Source organism: Rhipicephalus sanguineus, chromosome 8, assembly GCF_013339695.2.
Source record: "Rhipicephalus sanguineus isolate Rsan-2018 chromosome 8, BIME_Rsan_1.4, whole genome shotgun sequence".
Lineage (NCBI taxonomy): Eukaryota > Metazoa > Arthropoda > Arachnida > Ixodida > Ixodidae > Rhipicephalus > Rhipicephalus sanguineus.
In genome coordinates this window covers 114,918,406-114,940,914 of record NC_051183.1, presented here as the reverse complement: position 1 = coordinate 114,940,914, position 22,509 = coordinate 114,918,406, and positions in this window count along the sequence as shown.

Here is a 22,509-nt window from a genome sequence, read left to right as displayed (position 1 = left end):
CTGGCTCAAGGTCATCCCCTTTCTCCGAGAAAAACGCCTGTTACCATCCGCGACGATCGCGAAATGCCGGGGTATGGTTCCTTGTCGTAGTACCCAAAGCACGAACCTTTCATACCAATTTAGTTGGGTGTCCCATCCTTGTGGCGGAGAAACTTTGTAAAAAGAAAATAAAATGGCAGTGAGCAGGAGAACAGTTCTGAACCAAGAAGCTTCTCGCCGACAAAACTCTAACAGCGGACACCGATATCCGCCGACAATAACCGCGCGTTGAACTTGTCCGGCATGAAATCAGAGCTTAACCTTCCCCTGCTAGCCACGTGCCCGCAGTTTTCTCGAGTGTGACTGTTGCGCATGCTTCCTTTACCATGCTTAGTACTTTCCAACGCTTTTGACAAAACGACTCTCCTACATTCCTCATGCGTTAACTATGTTAAGAAGGAAAATCCCTCTCCCCCCTAAAAAAAAGTCTAGCCGTAGCATATTTGGAACCTTTTGTTGCATAGAACTCGTATATATTGTAATTGTTGGTAGGTTGGAATAAACTTTCACTGTGTGCCCCGCAGTTTCATGACGTGGGCTCAGGTCTCCCATGTCGGGACGTCCAGGCCTTGTATACTGGCTGCTCTGCGGTCCATCTGGGCGGCTCAGATTTCGTCGGTGACCTGTGAGCTGTGCAGGGCTTCGGCCTGCCACGTCTGGAGAATATCGGTAATGATGCCTTTATTATTTTCCTTCCATTGTTATGGCATGTGCTTGAGTGTAGCAGATTATATACCGCAGACCTTGCAGGTGATATCGTGATGGATCTCAGGGCTTACTTCAATGCATTGTTAGAACACCTAACACCACCCACTCTCAAGCATTACTTCATTTCTTCAGCAGCTTCTGAGCCTGCCGCAATGTCAGAAATTGTTTCGCTTCAAGGTTGGCCCTTAAACTCCTGCCACCAGGTGTGCCACCAGGTGAATAGCCTTCACCTGGAACATATCGTTGTATTCTTACCTTTGTGTATGTTTTAACTTCGCGGCTTAATTGCCCTTAACTAAATAACAAGTAGGCCAGCAAACAGTCTTGTTGGAACAACCATACTCTGGTGAAGGTGCTTAAGTTAGGTACTTAACAACCGGCGAAATGCCATACTGGACGCCACTCGGTTGAAACCTGCTTTCGAAAATTTAGTTATCGGGATATGTTTCGGCATTTTTCTGCCAAACAGCAAAACCTAAAATGTAACAATATTAATTTTAAGTTCTACAAACACGATATGATTATAAGGAACGCCGTAGTGAAGGCTTCTGGAAATTTCGACCATCTGGTGTCCTTTCATGTGAACCTAAATCTAAGCACAAAACCCTCTAGTACTTCGACTCCCTCGAAATACGATTCCATCCCGTGATCTTCGGGTCAGCAGTCAAGCACCATAACCACTAGACCACAGTGGCAAGTAAATAATCTAACATTGGCGTATAGTACATTAATAATTATCTCACCTTTTTGATTTGTTTCCGAGCTGTGTGAAATTGAAGGTGCATCGGCGTTAGCCTCAAAGGTCGCTCTGTTAGGACTGACCATGCCCCTCTTTCTCATTCTTTTAACCGCAGAACCGACTAAACCGACCACCTAGCTAACAGTGCGTGCCGCCACCGACAAATAGTTGTGCAGCAGCGTACAGCTGGAGCTTGCTAATAGAGTATGTACTGGAACCCTGATCTAATCTATTTTGAATATTCTAGCAGCTTAGTAACGGAGGATTCGAGATATATAGTCTGATGAGACGCGTGTATATTCCCATGTGTTCATTTTTTGGCCTGTCATAATTCCGAACTTTCGAAGCACGTTGGTCCGCACAAAGAAGTGCAGATAAAAAGCAACGCAAGTTGCACACGTGTGTTCGCCTCATGCGGGAAACAGTAACAGCTGCTGGAATGCCTCGCCCCCACTATTCTTTTTATGTATTCTGTCCTGACTTAACAGTTCGTTTGCAGCCCTTTCAGTTTATTTATCAACACATGGTGGCCGCAGGGGGTGTGTCACGAAAAAAAATTCTTTAGCCCTGTCACGCCTGTGTTTCTTAAGAACGTTCTTATAAAAAAAAAATGGGACGGAGACAGTCATGTGCGGGCCGCGGCCTGCTAGCGAGAGGTTTGCGGGCCGCGTGTTTGAGACCCCTTCGCTATATAGAGCGACAGCTACATGATACTGCCGCAACAGCGTTGGAATGTGTAGGAATAGCATATGCACGCTAGAGAAGATGTGGGGAAAATATATTCGCTTGACCAAATATCTGGCTTGAAAAAATAGAATTACGAATTCCATGCCGGGTGATGTCTCTTTACCTCAAACCATACGCATTCAATGAGCAATCGTCGAGAAGCATATTCGCGCCTTTATAACCACACTGAAAACTGAACACCAACCACACCCGAAAATTGAACAAAATCGCTTCGTCCACCTCACGCCAGTTTTACCCGCGTAGTCCAATGACCACCTTCTACCAGTACAACAGCGTTGGCAAGGAGTACACCATCATGCCATGAAAAAATAGCACGGTGCAAACCGTGCATAGCATACACTGCTGAGAACTGCAAGAAGAAGCCCTCAAAGAGGAGTTTTATTGATGGCATTGAAGAGTTGCACGACGTTCGAGAACAAGAGAAATAAAGGGATGAGCTGGACAGCTTTGTTCATTCTGCAGAGGTCCACAAAGATATTCCAAATTTCTTCCAGTGGTAAAAGTTAAGATCAACGACTGCCGACGCTTTCAAAATTCGCAAGGTAGATGTGTGCCTCTGCAGATAGCGTAAGCAGTGCGAAAAGCATTAGCGCGGCATGATATGTGATGCAACAGCGCATGATGTGCTTAAAGCCCGAATGTCTTGACAATTTCATTTGCACAATAACATGTGAAGAGATAAACTATTAACTATGCCATAAAAATCTTATAGACTGTATTTACTAGCAGTGGTGTTATATTTTAAAACAATGCTATGACATATAGTCTTTTTTTCGTTTTTTTGGATGCTTATACATATTTCTAAAAGTACACGTGGTGCACGCGATTCATTATAACTTTTTATCTATAGGTTTGTTTATTTACGACAAGGTAATAAATTTGGCTTTCTTCTTTTATTTCACTTCCTGTGGCAAGGTGCTACTATGCTGAAGACAGCTGCTGCATATCGAGAATGGTGCAAGATCGGCTTTGTCGTTAGAACATGCTTTAAATTTCAATACAGACCGCAATAAAACAAAGTAAAGAGGGCGTTCTGTCCTTTGTCTCTTCTGTTTTTATTACGCTCTCTTTCAGAACTCATGCTGCCAATAACTTTCCTTACTACAATATCTGCTACAAAACGCCCTTGATGATGGGCATTGCATTTGCAGAAAAAATAGGCGCAGTATACCGCTACTGAACAAACATTCAGTGTATCCAGTATGTCCGCTCAGCTCTTTCCACCGTGAGCCCCTTTTTACGAGAAATTACCGTAGCTTAAAGTATAATGGTTAGGGAGACATGCACCAACAAAGCGTAGATATTTGGCACTTAAAACACTTTGCTGTCGAGTCCACATTTGGGCAGCACCACCTAGATTAGTGGTTCTCCCTGTCGGGCCGATCTGCGGTCGAACCGAGCCGGGCTGGGTAGGGGAACTTTTTGTCGGTTCGGGCCGGGCCCGGGTCTCGCTTTGATTCACCGGGCCTTGTTTGGCCGGTCAAGCCCAGGCAGGGCCCGGGCCGAGAGTCACTGCCCGTGAAGTGCTCTAGACTTGCGACGTTTCTAACGATTAGAGAAAGTGTAAGAGAGCAGTTTCACTCACTTAATGCGGCATTCTCCCGCTCCTTGAGTTGCCTTTCAGACTCTCAGAAATAATCTAAAAATAAAGCTGAAGGAAGCTATTTCTTTTGCTGTTTGGGCTTGGCGGCAGCTTGGAGAGTATACGTTCTGATTCTTGGCTATATTTAGCTAATTGCAAAAATCCCGTCTCACTTTTCATCTTGCACATGTGCAATCTATAGCACGCTACACGGCGACAGCGTGAAATGAGCTTGCTACACACTAAACAAAAATAACCAGAAAAGGGAGTAGTAAACTGCTTATCCTCTAGCGCATTTCCTTTTCTGCTTTTTTTACTACGTACCAGTCGAGGTATAAATTTACTCTCATGCTAACTGAGTTTTTGAACGTTGAAAAGGTAATAATTATTTACCCCGCAGAGGTTTTCATCGAATATAGTCAGAGTAATTTTTTACTGCCTTTACAAAGTTTTCCCATTGAATTTTGAGAGGTATTTCTCGGTCGACAGTTTCTTGTGGCTGATGTAGTAGTATTTATTTACTACCGTAGCTCAGTTTTCGCGGTTATTTCTGGTAGTTAAAAAAATTAAAGGGTGCGATTGCACAATGACCACTGGAAATTCGAATTTAATCAACGTAGAAAACGGAGTATCTATAACATCTACAGAGATAAATACATACGCAGACACAACCAATACAGAATCAAACACCACGTCAACCGACGGCTCGCACTACACAACCGTACGCCGGCCTCCCGCTATATATAGGCACCACATCTTTATCGGCCCTGTAGTGCCGGTAAACGACTTATCTTTTGTGTGTTTGAAAAATCAAGATTCACAGCGTACACGTAATCTTTTAAGGTTGGCGGCAAGTCGCCATGAGTCACACCGACCTTTTAGAATAAAGCCACCTTATTTCACATTTTTGATTATCCATTTATTCGCTGGCACTCCGTCGTGTTGGCCGCAGCCACGTTAGCAGTGCTGATGCACAAACCCGCGAAATATACACAAGCACACACGAACCACGGCCACTCAATAATTTTTTTTTATTGAGCAGCGGTGCACAAGCACCGTAGCAGCACATATCCAGGAACGCCGGCGAAGAGCGGCACCACGCCCGTACCGGATTCTTACCGCCGCTGTCGCTAGGCCTTTTCGAGGAGCACGGCTATGCAATGAACGACAATGTTCTGCGATGCAAAACCCGCTTTGCAAACCATTAATTGTGTCATGAAACAAGGTCCATACTATATTTTAGCCGTAGAAATTATGGAGCTTCTTCACGTTGCTTCAACAAATGGCCACCTTGTCACCTTCCAATGGATTCCTGCCCACTGCGGCATAATGGCAAACGAAGACGCAGACGCCGAAGCTAAAGGAGCCTTGACCAGTGGCCCTGAAGCGCGCACTGCGTTTTCACGGCCAGACACGAACGCCCTGCTTCGGTACGTAATGCGTAACCTCACACTGGAGCACTGGACCAAACCGGAGCGACGACACCGGCGATTACACAAATGGGACCCCGAAATGAGGTTCTGTATGCCTGGTAAATTAAAACGACACAACACAAGTATAATTCACCGAATTCGTCTTATTGTGGCCTTCACAAGGCGTTATGCACATATCATCGGCTGCAGTGACACCGGTCCCAACTGTGATCACTGTCAAGTGCCAGAAACACTTGAGCACATATTTTGTACCCGCCCAGCATACGCACGCGAACGACCGAAACTTATTTCCTCTGCTGAAGAGTGCATAATACGCCATTAACTGATGAGGTTGTGTTGGGCCGTTGGCCTGACGCCAACAGCACAACTGTGGTCATAAGAGCGGTCACCTCTTTCCTACAAGCCACTGCACTGGATGCGCGGCTATAGCACTACATACCTAGACGGGACTGTACATACTCACCTCCCTTACTTACCATCGTCATCCATCATTCTTTTTTCTCCCCTTTCCCCAGCCCCGGTGTAGAGTAGCAGGCTTGAACATACTGTCGCTCAGGCCGACCTCTCTGCCTTTCTATAAATAAACCTCTCTCTTTCTGTCTCGACAGCTGTTGATGATAATGATGATGATGTCCTCTTTCTGATGGAGCTCACCCACAAAGGGGGATGGGCCAAGAACCGGCCGGCAGGATGCTTACGGTAAACAGCTATGATACTAAACACATCTGGAAATTTAGATGAAAACTCAAACATCGAATAAATGCAATTTTTTTAACGAGCACAAGGTCAGACTATCGTTTGGGTTTTCTAGGATAAACAATGACAAATTTGAAATCCAGATTATGAACAGAGAAAAATTGACTAACACGGTAATCTTTTTGTTTCACTTATGCAACCGAACACAGCAGGAGCAGACATCCCTGTGGCTATATCTTAACGAAGTGCCGCCGAATGACAAAATTGCTGGAACATTTATTGCTAATCCTGACTTCTGAGGTGGGATGACAAGGTATCTTTTTCTCTTATTGGAATACCGGTGACAACATAAAAAGAAATGCTCTATTGTTTCGATTTCTTTGCAAAACATGCATAACGAGGACGCCTTGAGCGCAGCTTCATGCAGGTAATAATTCAACTGCGGAATTCTACATCGTAATCTGGTGTAAGAAACTTCTAACTGCAGAGATAAACACCATTGCTTATTCCAGCAATATCTCAGATGTGCGAAGCCATTAAATTTAACGACAGCTGGCGATCACAGAATGCATCTCCTGTGCAATTTTCGTCGTCGTTATTTTAGACACAAATTAAAAATACGTGCCTGCTATTGGCAGCTCTCACGGAGCGTTGCACTTAGAACAAATTAGGCGGTTCGTAGGCCTCGTTTTCACTGTGCCTGGTCTCCCAGTGCACTGGCGGCCGCACGTTGGTTCCGTCTGCCTCGTATCGGGGCTCGCCTTCGCGCTAGATGCTTCACAGCGGTGGCCGCTGGAGCGAAATAAACAGTTCGGGCTGTACTTTAGTCCAGCAGGCATTCTGTTCTATCAAATAAAATCTATGCGACGCTTCTTTCACCTGCTTCGGCGACGAACTGACACCGGCCGCTGGCCGGCTCGTTGCCGACGACGTAGCGAAGGCTATTAACGCGATAGCGTTAGATAGCTCGTGTCGCAGGGATTCCGGGGTCGGCGACGGCGTCAGCGTCGCTTCCGACGCTTGTGAGCGAAAAATCTTCCGTGACCGAACAATCGAGAAAGATGCAAATAAATAAACAATAAATATATTCGGTCCCATTGAGGATCGAACACGGGCCGTTTGCGAGGAAAACAGATGTCCTACCACAAAGCCACTATGTTACTTGCAGCTGCTTTGGAAAAAAACACTATATACATGCTATGAAGTGGAAGGAGTCTCCTTAACGCATTTTGGTCGGCAGGTGTCACGACGAAAATGAGCCCATTCGGCGATTTATAGGTGCATTGGCGAGGCCATTAAACTACGTTTTTTGGGCGACGCCATGCTTCGAAAATAGCCGGGCTAGTGCAGCCATCGCCGCTAAAAACACACACGAACTTTCATACAGCTCTAAAAATGTACAACTATGTCCATCTGGCGGAAAACATATCAAGCCAACGCCTGCTTTCTGGAGGAGGCGTTGATCAAGCCAACAGCCAACGCTAGATAATGTGCTGCCATATGTCTCGACTCTTGCACATGGAAGTGCTTTAGATCAAAAACCTGTACCATTACTGTAGATACATCGTGCACGCGTGCGTGTGTGCCTGTGTGCGTGTGCGTGTAACAATACACATTAATAAGTATGCACTTAGTGGTTGAAGTGCGCACTAGGGGCCGGATTTCGCTATCGCGTTCAACTCTTAAAAACGAAGCTTAAGGGTCCCCACATTTTTTTCTTATCGCTTCGTAGTTGTAGCCGGTCACTTCCCAAGAAGCAACCACGAACGATCACATCAGCTTGATTTTGTTGCCGCTGGGATGTTCTTCGTAGCTCTTCACGATTCTGCACTGAAGCGAGGTGTCCACGGCGTCCAGGCTCGGAGGCTTGCGCTCGTACGCGCACGGCCACTCGATAGAAGAAGCACGTGAGACCGCAAGCTTCTTGCACTCGCCTCTCTCCAGGGCTACTAGACAACATACGCCGTGGAGCAAAACAGGCATTTGGGCTAGTTGGTAACGGTTCATATCTTAAAGCAAAAAGGCGCACTGTGGAAACAAGGACATAAGAAGTGGTTTCGGTTCCTCCCTTCTGATGTCCTTGTTTCCGCAGTGCGCCTTTTTGCTTTAAGATACGCCATGAATATGCGAAAATCTGCAATCGGCTTTCCAACAGGTTTTTTTTTTTCGAGCAAGCAATTTCGTTCAGGCTCCTTTTCTCGCTCGTTGTGCTTCTGCAGCTGCAGTTCCAGTGAAAGTGTGTAGGCTGAGGGTCAACCATGAGGCGTGACAATGCCATACCAGCTCTGAAAAAAAGAAAAAAAAACATATGTGGTGTTCGCATACCTTCCCTGGAACTAGAAGTGGCACTCATGGGCGGTGGGGGGGGGGGTTGAGGTCACGTGGTAATCAACTCTGAAACGGGGGGTAAAAATCACGTGACAGAAAGCTCCTCACGTAGTAAAATTGGATTGTGGCATCAATGTACTACTCTGCTCAAAGGTGGTGGTAAAACAATGTGATGTACCACTTTTACTCCAACGTGAGGTAGTAATTGTAGGAACGAGGGAGTTTTCAGAGGTGATGAGCTACAAAAACCCCAATCTAGGCTAACTTTTGCTTAGAGCGAAGATGGAAGAGAAATATGGAACACGGTATATAATACAGGTAGTAAGCGAGAAATAAAAGAGAAGATTTCATTATTTCATTAGCTACTCTTCCATGTTGTGCCTAACGGCACATATTACGTAGCTACGCGCTGCTGAAGATCGGCAGTGCGTTCCGTATTAACGGTGGAGTGAGCAAGCTTATGTTGGGCTGTTCCGGTGGAATTTTGCGTAGTTCACACACGCCCAAGAGGAAAATTGAAAGTTAATTATTGTAATTAGGTTGTTAATACCGGGCGCAGTATATGCACCCTCGAAGGAACCGCCGAGCAACAACAAATACGTCAGAGAGAATATTACCTTCTCTCAGCTTACCTTTTAAACAATTTCTGACTGTCAGAAACACATCTTATAGAGCAGGATAATCCCGCATCAAGTAAGTAAAAATCCGCGTTTACACGATAACTAAGCATTAGGAATGCCTCCAATCACGAATCCACAAGCCTAACATTGAGATCGGGGCGTTTGATTTTTTTAATATCTACATGGCTCAAAACATAGTAGTGTTAGTAGAATGAAAGCGTTCAGGATTGTCTCTAAAACTTCGCTATAGTGACAAAAATGTCATGTAAGGACAAGCTTTCGTAAAGCATATTGCACGTGTGCAGCAATCGAATCCTAAAATTAAGCCTCTGAGGTGCCTTCTTTCGGCGCTGTCACGTGACGTTCGTCAAGAAAATTAAGCAAGAAATTGTGTGAGGATTGCCATGAAGCTTTACATTTTTAATCAAAGCTAAGGCTTAAAAGAGAACGAAAGATTTTAACGAAGTTTGTCTGAGAGGAGTTTTGATTCACAATAAGTTACAAGAACACTTCATTTTATACAGAACAATGATCTGATAAAAAAATTTTGGAACTATAAGATAGGCTATAGATGAACTCTTGATGTCGCTTCAAAGCAGCACGTGAACTTTACTAAGCACTCCATTCAAACCAACTTAGTTTTTTTTCTGTTTTTGCACTCATAGAATTTTGTCGAAGCCACTACATCTTACTACTGCTTGATGGAAGCCTAGCAAGAGCCCGAAAGCAGCCGGATACGTCACGTCATTTGCGTAATACACACAAAGCAGCAAGGCTTTTTTAAGCGATGTATGTGGTCGCAGCTTCACGATTTCTCTGGGCTCTTTGCCGCATACCATCTGCTTCACGTCGCCCCATAGAATCCACGGGCGAACGATGTCTGCGGGTGGAACCTGACGAAGATAAAATAATAAAATAAAGTGGCACTCGATGGAATCAACCATTCACAAACTTGACTTCGTGTGGAACAACAAATTGACAAAAATGATGTTATCCACCAGCCTCACATTGCGATTGCTGCGTTAAACCTTCGTTATTCACGGCTGAAATCTGAGTTGTGTTAGCATAACGAAGGCTTTTTAGATTGTCTCAGAATCTTCAGCTCTGAGTAAACATTTTACTCACCGTTGAAATTAGGGCGATTTGTGAGAGCCTTCGCTGGAGGTACGCATCAACGCCCGAGTCGGATGGCTGCGAGAGGGATGCCACTGTCGCCGCTGCTGATAGGATTTTCCTGAGGCGTTTTACGTTATCATCGACGGTGTTTAAATATCCCAATTCAGTTTCGAAGTCAACTTGAAATAGATTTATTTATTTATTTATTTATTTATTTATTTATTTATTTGATTTGCATAAATGTAGATACACAAGAAAGGCGAATGAGGATTCTCTAGACCCGGGTCACTCTTGGGTGGAGGAAAGCAACGCATATCGAGTCACGTGGTGCTGAACACAAATTTTGTGATCCCTAGGAGTGCACTTCACGCTTAATACGCATGAAAACATTTAGTGTAGTGACCGACCATCATTCACTGTGCCGATTATCCAACCTACACTGTAAAAATTTTTTCTTGAAAAAAACAGAAATTGTCTGGCACCTGGCCTACCAGAAAATTTCTGTTGTCTTTCTGTTTTCTGTTTTTACGTTTTTGTATTTTCACATGTCTCTTCTGTTTCTGCTAACAGAACTTGACCGCAGAAGAGAGCAAAGCCCTTCGGGAACTCCGACAAGATCAGAGCATTGTCATCCTCCCCGCTGACAAGGGCAACTCAACGGTGGTGTTGGACAGCCGGGACTATGACCGGAAGATTTCGGCCGTTTTAGAGGGTGACGCATATACGCAGCTAAAAAAGGATCCGACGAAGCAAACTCAGACTCAGCTAAACAAGCTACTCTCCGAAATTTTCAAGCACCACCCACAATTAAAAGCACTCTACCTAAGTCTAATCTGCCGCAACGGCTCCGCACCGGGTTTCTACGGACTACCCAAAATTCACAAGCCTGGCGCCCCCCTCCGACCGATCGTCGACTTCACTTCCTCTCCATGCCGAGCCCTTTCAAGCTTCCTGCACCGAATCATCGCCCCTCTCACCCGGAATACCCCAACTCATGTCCGCGACTCCAGCCATTTCGTGCAGCTAGCATCAGAGGTGAGCATCGACGAAGACGAGAGCCTGGTCTCGTTCGACGTCGTATCTTTGTTCACCAATGTGCCGGTACCCTTATCTGTATCCTGTGCCCGTGCTGCTCTTGAGGGTGACGATGGCTTGAGTCAAAGGACCCCACTCACTGTTGACGAACTCTGCCGCCTACTGGAATTCTGCCTGTCCAGCACGTATTTTTCCTACAAAGGAACAATCTTCAGGCAAAACAGTGGAACCGCAATGGGAGCCTCCATCTCCGTCACAATGGCAAACCTGACCATGGAACATAGAGAAAGGGAAGCACTTGGCTCCTTCTCGCCGCAACCCAAGCTCTTTCTTCGCTACGTGGACGATTGCTTTTGTGTCGTGAAGACATCTGAAATTGAAAACTTCAGACTGCACCTAAATTCCGTTCACCCAGCCATACAGTTCACGGTCGAGTGTGAACGCGACCGCACCCTCCCCTTTCTCGACGTCCAGGTGGCAAGAAGGGGCAGTGACTTGGAGTTCTCCGTTTACAGGAAGCCGACGCACACCGGCCGGTACCTTCAATACGATTCGTCCCATCCCTCCACCCACAAGGCCTCCGTTGTGTCCACATTACTTCAGAGAGCCAAAAAGATATGTCCCACTGACACGGAACGCCGGAAAGAAGAGGCCCGCGTAATTGCGGACCTCAGAAAAAACGGTTATCCCAGAAATTTCATTCGATCCGTCGCCCGCCGCGCAGAGAAAAAGAGGTTACGCGACTCCCAGCCAGCATTGACGAACAGCTCTCCAAAACGCGTGTCGGTCCCATACGTCCAGGGAGCCAGCGAGGCGTTGGCTCGGATTTTTAGGAAAGAAGGCGTGCACATCGCGCACGTGCCTTCATGCACGCTGGGCCGCTTCCTTCCCCGCCCGAAAGACCGACCAACAAAAGACAGGGCGCCCGGCGTCGTTTACAAAATACCGTGTGCCGACTGCCCCTCGTCATACATCGGCGAGACCAAAAACTTCCCCGAACGGATTAGGCAACACGTCAACGACGTCCGTAAACTCAACAAAGAACGCAGCGCCGTCGCCGAGCACGCAGAGACGTTTGACCACAGAATAGACTTCAACGGAACCGCCATCCTCGAAAGTGAAACCAAGTGGAGGAGGAGGTTACTACTGGAGTCGTGGCATATACAGAGGACCACTCAAAATATCAACCGTTCACTCGGAACTCTCCCCCCGGTGTATGCGCATGGGCTACGCTCCTCGGTAATGCGTGGGGTCGTTAACCGCCGCGAGAGTGCCTTAAAGAGGCCGCTGCCAAGCCGCCGCACGCCCCCCTGAGGAAGGAACCGAGCTGGTTCCGAAACGTCGGGTTTTTACGTGTCTTCGTAACTTTGGTTGGAGAATAAATATCAGTTATCTCAGAAAATTTCTGTAATTTACATGGTTTTTCTGTTTTCAGTAACAATAAATTTCTATAATTTCAAATAATTTTTTCTGTTTTGAGTAACAGAAAACTTCTGTACCTTGACATGGTTTTTTCGGTTCTCACTAAAAATAAATTTCTGTAATTTTACTACACTTTTGGTTTCTTAACGGAAATCTTCTGTGACTTGAAGTTTTTTTTTATTTGTTCAGTACATGGAGTTCCTGTAATTAAAATGAGCTTTCTGTTTTAAGTAACAAGAAAATTTTGAAATTGTATTTCTTTCTTGTCGCAGCAACGTCAGTTGACAAATATTACGTAATTTGACAGGTTATGCAAACTTAAAATGTGTGTGGTGCAAGAACAGAAAATCTCACAAACAGCACCACAATTTTTTTGCATCTGCATTGTCCCCTTTATAGCACGCATCCCCTCTCACAAATTTGTTAATTCAGTACACCATAGAGTGAAATGCAAACAAGTTTATTGACATGAAACACAGAAGTTCAGGCAGTTGCCAACATGTGCATCTTGAAATACGAGAGATGCCCACACTATCCCAAGCGGTCACTGTGCGTTAATCGAAGGTCGCAGGTTCAGTCCCTGCCAGTGGCATGTTATCTTTTCGTCCACTTTGCTTTCTTCACATTTGCTTCGTAATTACTACAAATAACATACCCTGTAGTTGCCTTGGCTTTCTTGTCTGTTAGTTGTAATTAATGTTGTGTATAACAAAGAAAAACAAGCCATTGCAATTCCCGTTTCGTTCACTATGCCCACAGTATCACAACGGGTCCAGATTACGGAATCTCCCGGGGATATTGTTCGAGTTGGCAGGCACAGATGTTTAAAAGTCAAGTCCTTGAGGAAGCTAATCACTGACGCCACTTTCGGGTTTACCTCGTGTATGCTCAGTCCTTGTGCCCTTTCCGAGACTGACAGTGGCAACTGATCTAAAAAGGAGAGACAATTCTGTTTGGCAGTCCAGAAGTACCTAAATACTCTTAGACACAGTGTACCTACAAAGTTACCCACTAGCTCTTCATTAAGAATAGGCTTTTCTGCATACATCCATCTCTACTTACATTACGTTCACTTTAAATACAATATTGCCACATAAGTCTAAAATGAAACTCCTAACCTATCTAACGCTCAAATTAGAATTTGAACCTTTTAATGTCTAAGTACTGAGTTTGTGGATACTCGCAAGCAATATACCATAAAACAGGTATCTTCTCATTGAAGAGATAATGGATTAGTTTTAGTAATTTTGTTCCGAAACGCTTTCTTTTCCTTTTAACTAAATGACGCCATCTCAATAAATAAAGGTATTTTATGTGAACAATATACCATACATTTCTTTTTCAATGATACCGGAAAGCTAGAATTGTTGATCAAAGTATTGTTCCCAAGATTTAGTTTCAATCTCAACTATGAGTGAACTCAAGGGTAAGACTTGCCTCTTTTGGGTAGGCAACGCTGACGCAAAGTCTGCCAGGAATAATATCTTGAACGCCTCTCTAGGACTGCATGCTTGCATGAGAGGAACGTCGTCAATGCATACTGTGAATGACTTCGCTGTCAGGAAGCCACCACCTGCAAGTTGAAAATTTGGGTTCAAGATTTACTCATATTTAGAAGGGGAGAATAGCATACCTTTCGCAAATATGAAAGGCCTACTTGGCATTTCCTGAAGGTCATCATCCCCGATGGTATCCTTGAATAAAGAAACGAGCATTGATCGAATAAGTAGGCACGAGGCAAAATAGAATTTGTTAATTTGGTAATAACAGGAAACAGCGCGGGCAAACGGGAGAAGAAAGGCTGACAGGACGTTCTTGTTCCGTTTGCCCGCGCTGTTTTCTGTTATGAAGCCAAACCAACAAGCTCAAGCTCATACCAATTTAAACAATTTGTTAAAACTAGATCTTTGCACATATTTTAACACTGCGTACTCTCAAACACTTTGATCGCCCCAGCGATGCTTAACAAAAAGCACAATCCAAGAAAGAAGATAAAAAATCAACAAGCGATTTTCAAGCTGCATTAGCACCGAATCTCTTGCCCTAAGTGGAAGTGAAATGGCGCATTTTGAAAGTGCTGGTCTGCACCTGCGATGGTTCACTCTATTTTCGGTGTACAATCGAGCCCGGATATATCCAACTAGATGGAGAGTGTGAAATAGTTTCATATATAAATAATTCGAAATTGTGCTCGTAATAAAAACTTATCACGCCTCTGACAAACGTGTAAACTTGCAAAAAGACGGCAGATTACCGATTGGCGTATCCGAAAGCAGCAACGTCGATAGGCACACGACGGCGATAAAAGATTTATTTGATGAGCAAAAAGCCGATCAGGTCAACGGGGCTCAACTGGCAGCACACGTGAAATGCAAGAAAAAAGAAGGGCTGAACAAAAAAAATTGTTGCAGTGGCTTAGCTCGGCTATGCCAGGATAACGTTGCGTTAGCAAAGGTTCAGCTAATTATTCTTAGCTGTCCTGATTGTCTAGGAATAACTTGGTTATCATACTTACTGCTGCTCCAATGACACACACACGGTATACGAATTATGTGGCACATGTATATTTTTGCCAGGCAACTACTTCGGGATCTGATGAGTTAAGATTCACCGCTCTTCTGCGCCGTTGAGCAGCATTTGCGCTCTCCTTCTCCATGGCTATTCGCCACGAGATCGGGCTACAGGTGGCAGCACCGTCGCCGCGCGAGTGTGGATAGGCGGTTGTCGGCGTGTATACAAACGTGCACAACAGCGCTTCGTTGTGAGCGATGTGACCCGATTTCCGGCAAACATAATGCGTTGACTGCAGCTTTGTGGTAATATGTGCGCTCTTCATTCCCGAATTAACGCACGAAGCGCGCCGAACGTTACAATTACTTGTGGGAGAAGCGCATTCTGCCAACGAACGGGTGGCTCGCCTTCGGCGACAGTCGCCGTTTTCGCAATGGGTGACGTTTTCTTGTTGTTTTATTTGTACATGCCATTTAGAACAAGATCGAGCCAATCTAGGCCAGGTGCTGCTACACATTTTTTATGGTTATCTTCACTCTCAATCGTATGCTGTTACTGTTTTCCCGCTACATGCTATTGCAACTCCCGTTTCATAGGTCAAGCACAACTTCGTGGCCTACATTTTTATTCGTAAAACAATTATTTTTTTTTTTATTCTCACCGCACAATATTCGACCGCAACCTTTGCCTACATGCCCATCAGTGGGTATTTGCCATAGCTGAGCATAATCATCATCTCCAATCACAGCGCATGCCGCGCGCTTCAACGCATTCTTTGTCTCGCACCAGCCAGAGTCGGACGTGCTCCGCAGCCTTCCTCCACTTCTCGAGCAAAGCACAGGACATCCGCCGCAATGGGTGAGTGCTATCTCTTTGACTACTACAGAGCGCGATGCTGTCCCTCCTCTCAGTTTAGGTGCATATAGCTACGCATCGCGTCGCGTTTTAGTGACAATCGCGCATTCTGAGCGTTTGTAGCAATGAGCCATCTCCGGTACATTAACTTTCTCTTCCTTTTTAATGAGCACCTGTAGCTTTTCAGAGCGCAAGCTCTATTGGTCTATGTTGATAGAGTCATTCATCCCGTCGCATTGACCTCTAGCCGCCGCAATTCGAGCTGTCGGAGATCAAAACGTAATTGCGGCGTTGCAATTGCACGCGCGTCTACAGCCACTGCCGCTGGATGGAAACGCACATGATGTGGCCTGCCGCGTGCAGCGAAACCGGCGTGACAGGGCTAGTTTTCCGGGCCACCACCACGCCGCCACCGGAAGGGGACGGGTGTCGCGTACTTCCATGGCATGAGATGCGCTGCGCTCTGCGTTCGTGAGATTGCGCAGTTTCGTCAGGCACAGATTCTTCTTTTAAACCTCCCCCCCCCCTAGTGTACATATTCGTTCATTACAGCTTTTGCTTGAAGGCGGTTGAAGGTACTGGGCAATTTTCGGTCTTACCCTTCCCGAGATGCATTTTCGTGCACTGATTATTTTTCGTGGAAGCAGCGATTGCCGGAAAATTTTTCTGGTGCCTTATATGATCACGGCTGACCGATACGGAGGTACTCCAACTTGCCTAATGCATCAAAAATTAAGTTGGCTATCAGTTTGTCCTATCCGATTGAATCATTTCATTCAGTGACACCACACCACCTCCCATTTTCTCGCCTTGATTTTTTTTTCAATTCCTTCCTTCCACCCTACGGTGCCTCCATCATTGGTTCCCGTTGTATTTCAAACGCTGTGTCGTAGCGCAGTCGTGCGCTGCTGCGTGTTCCCACGTGGCATTGCTGCTGGTTGCTGCGGAAAGTGCGCGCATCCCTTTTATTATAGAGTTCCGCTGTATGCAGTCATTTTCGGAACGGCACACAGACACAATCTTACCTGAACAATGCAAGAGTAGACAGAAAGCGGAGAAAATCGGCTAGTGCTGGATGACGAGGATCTATTTTAGACGCATATACAGAAAACACACGCCTTGAGAGGCTCGCGTGCATATTCGAACTCACAGTGACTGTCAAGCGGGTCGCTTCCAATGTGCTACGGTATACAAATAAAAAAAGTAAATATCATGAAGTGCTTCGCTTATACTCGCCTTCGTTTGCTTTCCGACGTTACTTGTATCGTTGTTGTTACTCGACACCTCCGGATTTTGTGCAGCCATTTTCGTTGTCCTGTCGACAACCAGTCTGGACCAGCGATGAAACCATCTGTTTTGGTCTTTTAATGTGAGCCATTGCACAAACACTGACGAATTCTTGTCACTGCTCGGAGAAAACGCATTTGTCCCCTGGTATTCAATTTCATGCCTTTCTCTCATTTATTACTATTTTTATATGTTACTGACAAGTGCATGTGTGCTCGACTGCCCAACAATTCTGAAATTGACTCGAATTTTCGCGGTACTATGTGGTTTAGGCTGAAGGTGTAGTCATCGCATTGCCATTTTCACAAAAAAGAAAACACAACAGTCTAATCGAACGTAACGCCTTAATATATTGCTTGTGTTGAGATTGAGATCAACGTAACGTGTTTAATTTTTTTAAAGTAAAGAAGGCTTATTGTAAACTTCATATTTCGAGATATTAGTCACTCCAACAATTAGCCTCATACATGTGGCAATTTCTTTTTGTTATTTTGCGGCGAAGAGTGGTCAAGAAAACTACAAGCCATTTTTAATGAATGTAGATTTGCGCAGCCGTTTAAAATAGTTACGGGAAGTGTGCAAGTATCTTGTCGAACGGCAGGTATCATGCGTTCTAGGTGACCTACTTTTTGGCACTGTATGTTGTATGAGATACGAAGAAAGAAAAAGGTGGCTGATCCCTCTGTCATAGGAATTGGTATAACACGAAAGTAAAACGTGTCGTCACAGAAGTAGTTGATAGTTTATAGATGATTGCTATATGAGAGCTTGTACAATACCTACTGTTGTTTGGCATATATAGCACCGTTTGATGTGGACGCACATCACGTTGACGGCTCGTGGCACATCTCCATACCGACGACTAACGCCCCATGATCAACGCTTGTGGTAGCCTACGTTCTAACATATATGATGACACCGTGCATGATGAATCCCGCGCAAAAATGGCATGAACAAGCTCATAGGCACCGTCCACTGACCAGAGGGAGCTGCGTTGCTCGCACTAGCCCGTGCCAAGTTCGCTGACATTGGCCGGTAGGGGCACGCAGAAAGCAGACGCGCGAACGCGTCGCTGGTGTAGCCCGGCCGCAGTCCACCCACTAATGAATGGAGGGAGACGCGTGCATTGCGTTCCGTTTTCTGACCGGCCCCGTCTCAAAGTTGCTTTTTTTATCCGCTAGACTGTGCGTTCTGGCGCTGCAGTCACACGGCCAAACTCGACTGCACGGTGCCTATAGTTAACACTCATACTTGATATTCACTGCTTCCTTCAAAGCGTCGTGAAACGCGAAGAGAAACGCTACGCGCGTCATGTCTTCCCTCTAGCCTGGCCATTAACTCTCAAATGGCAGCGGGGAACGCGGTGGGACAGCCAGGCGAGCGTCGGAGAGCTATTTCTTGATATGGATGGATGCTATGAGTGAGGCTTGTGCTAAAGCCACCACCTCGCGGTGTGTTAAAGCGTTGACGAAATTACTCTTCTATTGGAAACACGCTCAGTGGGACGGTCGTAGCAGCGGCGTGTTTTTTTTTCAAGCCTGGTAGCACACCTGTCACCGCCCCGTTATAAAGGGGACGCTCATAGCATCCATCCATCCTTCCATCCATCCATCCATCCATCCATCCATCCAAGAGCGCTGAGAGGAAAGTGTGAAACATAAAAGGCGCGTTCATGTAGCCTCCGTTATGTGTTTGGCGGTAGCTCAGTGGACTAAACGCCTGGAAGCCATCGTCGCGGACCGAGAGGTCGTGGGTTCAACTCCTATCAACGGAACGTTTTCTTATAGTTCCTTTTTTTCTTTGCCATTTGATGGCATTCATTTTGCTGACGTATTTCCGCGACGAAAACACGTCATTAAAGTCTTGGTGGACCCCGCCATAAAAGTTTCGTGTTAAAGTCTTAACGTATGCTTTCAAAGACCAATTGTACTTGAAAATATCAATATGTGCCGCATGATATTTTAGATAAACAATTATCAAGGGTTTTCAGCTTGGAAACTCGAGGATGATGAATCAATGTCACAGAAATCGAAATAACTTCGCTAAATGTACTACAAGCCATGAGTTCCACGCGTATACATGGTACAGCCACTCTTGCTCACGTTGAGTGCGATGCAACGTTTCTGGTTTATTCATTCAGTCACAAAGCAAATAGTTGGTCCTAAAAAAACAAAACAAATGTAAACAGTTAGGCACGTAGTCATAAAGCAAAAGCGCATAATAAAGCACAATACGCAGAAGGACTCAATTGAATGCGTGGTATGCCATGACTGCGATAGATCACAGCAAAAAAAAAAAAATTGAGGCAACTTCTCGCTAGTGGTGCCGAAGATGAAGTAACTGCGTTGCTGGGAGGCCGTCCTCGCATCTCTTTGTTTTTATCTTCCTATCTTGCTCTCTTCTTTCTCATTATCTCTTTCTCCCTGATTTTTCTATCTCTTTTTTATCTGTGTTTCTGTCGATTTATTTCTCTCTCTATATATTTTTTTTCCTCTTACGTTTTTTCTCTCTATTTCTCGCTCTCTCTTTCTTTCTATCTGATTTTCTCTCTTTCTCGTTCTGTATTGCTCTCTGTTTCTTGCATCTATTTTTTGTCTACTACTTTCTATCTCTTTCATGCTCTATTTCTTTATCTGTGTTTCTATATTTTCATATTTATTCCCCTTCATACTCGCTGCCTCTCATTCTCTCGATCTGTGCTTGTTCTCTCGCCCATCCGAGTTATTGCTTTCCACGACGGCAAAATATGCGCAGCTGGAACTCTGGCGCCTGTCGCACGTGATCCGGGAGCGATGCAGAAGATGAAGACGGGGGCGAAAAGAGCGCGCGAGGGCCGAGTTTTTGCGTTGCACTCACTAGGCACACCTGTGCTTTGGAAGGTAGAGGCCCATCTTGATGATGATAGTTTTTTTTGTCCACTTCAGCGCCGTACATCGAGCTTAAACAGCTCAGGCATTAAAAACTGATTATGACAACTCCGTGGTTTCAGTGTTAGCGAAATTAGCGCACTTAAGTGATGAAAGAAACCATCCGACAATCACTGAATAATTTGCTGCGGTAGCTGCCGCGACAGAGCCGCCGGCACCCTTTTCTACGTCGCTTCCGTCCCCTGTTGATGGTTCCCCAGCGGCCGCAACTGCAACTACGGCCGTCACGCCAGTTCCGGCAATGCCCCGTGGCGCGCTGCCGGTATGAATCTCGGAGGCGACGGTTAGACGCTGTTGCATCGAAAGCTGAATGAAGCGGCAGGCTTTATCTTGTGCATTTCCATCCAGCGGCCGTGGTACACCGAATGCTGACGGAGTTAGACGTGTTTGATCGCGTGGCCTCCAAGATTGGCATCGGCAAAGCGAACTTGCTGAGGCCCTTTTATTAGTGATGCAGAACTATCGATGGTACTATCGATACTATCGATAGCTGAGTCACAATCGAACTATCGATGGTGAAAAATACTATCGATAGCGCTATCGATAGTGAAAAATTTGATGGTACTATTGATGGTATAAAATCAACAGCGCCGACTCGCTGCAGAATGAACATGGTTAGCCGCGCGCGTGGTTTATAGTGGAGCCGGAGGAGCAGGCTGAAGCGCAAGAAAGTTGACGTGATTGTGTTTACCTGCCCATTGTGGATTAGAAATAAATGAAATGGCCGACACACTAGCGATGAGAGCGGCATTGAACGGTCCAATAATTTCGGTCCTCCCTGTAGTAGCCAGCATAACTGCGATTAGGTATAGGAAATTTTCCCTTCGAGCAGACGCCATAGAATCAATAACTTCATGGACAGAATTTAGACATTTAAAATTTCCATGGAAAATCCAGTGGTGTCAAACTAGACAATTAGAAGTGTTATTAACTAGATTACGATGCCGAGTGCCCCACTTGAATCTATATGCACACAGGGCTGGTCTGGCGATATCTCCCCTCTGTCACTTTTCTTCAGAAATCGAATCGATAGAGCATTATTTTTTATCGTGTCGCCGCTATATATTACAAAGAAAAAGACTTCTTGAAACTCATTGTGCTAAGCTGGGGATAATCTTAACAATAGACGCTATTCTCACCTTCGGTGCTTCGGGTTTGGGCGTCAGCCACAGGAATGTTTTTGATGCTGTAATTGCTTTCCTTCAGGAAACAAAACGAATGTGTTTTTAAGTTCTTAAATGCAAACCTGTTCCGATAATAGCAATGAACCAATAAGAAAAAAAATCAATAGAAAAGAAGACGTTCGGTACCACAGTAATTTCATTATTCTAATTTCTAGTTAGGATGAGAAGTCTGGGCTGAATGTAGAAATAATTATTGTACTAGTTCTTTTTATGTGTGCTTGTCTTTTGTGTTAACTTAGTAGTTTTAAATCTTCATATCTACAATTCTTGGCCAATCCCCCAGAGTGGGTGTGAGACATGTGTAGAGGAACATCATCATCATCATCATCATCATCACCAGAGTGCTTTGCTGACACATGATCATAAAGTCGAACTGTTCAGCTGTAGCAGAAAGGAAGCCTTTACATGTGGTGGGACTTCGTGGCTTCAAATTGATATTGCATTTTGATTTCAAAATGAAAAGAATATCAAGAATTTAATTGTAAGGTGTAACTGGTTGCTTTTGGATAAGAATTTATTGATGGATATATTCCGCCATTTTCACTGCGGAAATAATTAATTTCTCTGCCAAAAATGGCTCATAAATTAAGCGAAGCTCGTAGTAGGCTATCGAAAATATTTTTATAATATAGCCGGCCAGAAACCGCATCAATATTCACACCACTATCGATCGTATTGCCACGTGGTTGTGACGGTGAAGAATGCTGCAGCAAGACTGGGAAATACGGAGCTCTTTATGTGGGCGAACTTCTGCCCAGAAAATCAAAACTCGAAATACAAGCGATACATGCTGTGCACTGATAGCTGCGGGAGCAGTCGTCAGCCGTTGAGTAATCTGATCATCGATAGAACGCGTCGTCCTTTATACATCAGTCATGAAACCTTCCAGCGTTATCGCTGGTGCTCGCGTAAGCTCTCGAATAAACTTGACTATTCGCGTCCGGCGCGCAATCTTAAAAGAATTATTTCAAACAATTGTGAAGCTTCTCAGACATTACGGCGCGGTCTGCGTCAAACGTTGCTAACAGTGGGTGAAACCCGAATACGTCAAAACAAAGCAATAAACACGCGTGGCAGTAATATCGTAATATTAGCGATGGTACTACCGATTGCACTATCGATAGTTTGTCGATAGTAGCACTATCGATAGTTTGTTTACACTATCGATAGTTTCAAAAGAACTATCGATACTATCGATAGTCACTTTACCGATAGTTCTGCATCACTACCTTTTATACACACGGGGATAGCGTAATGAAATGAACCAATGTCACAGCCTG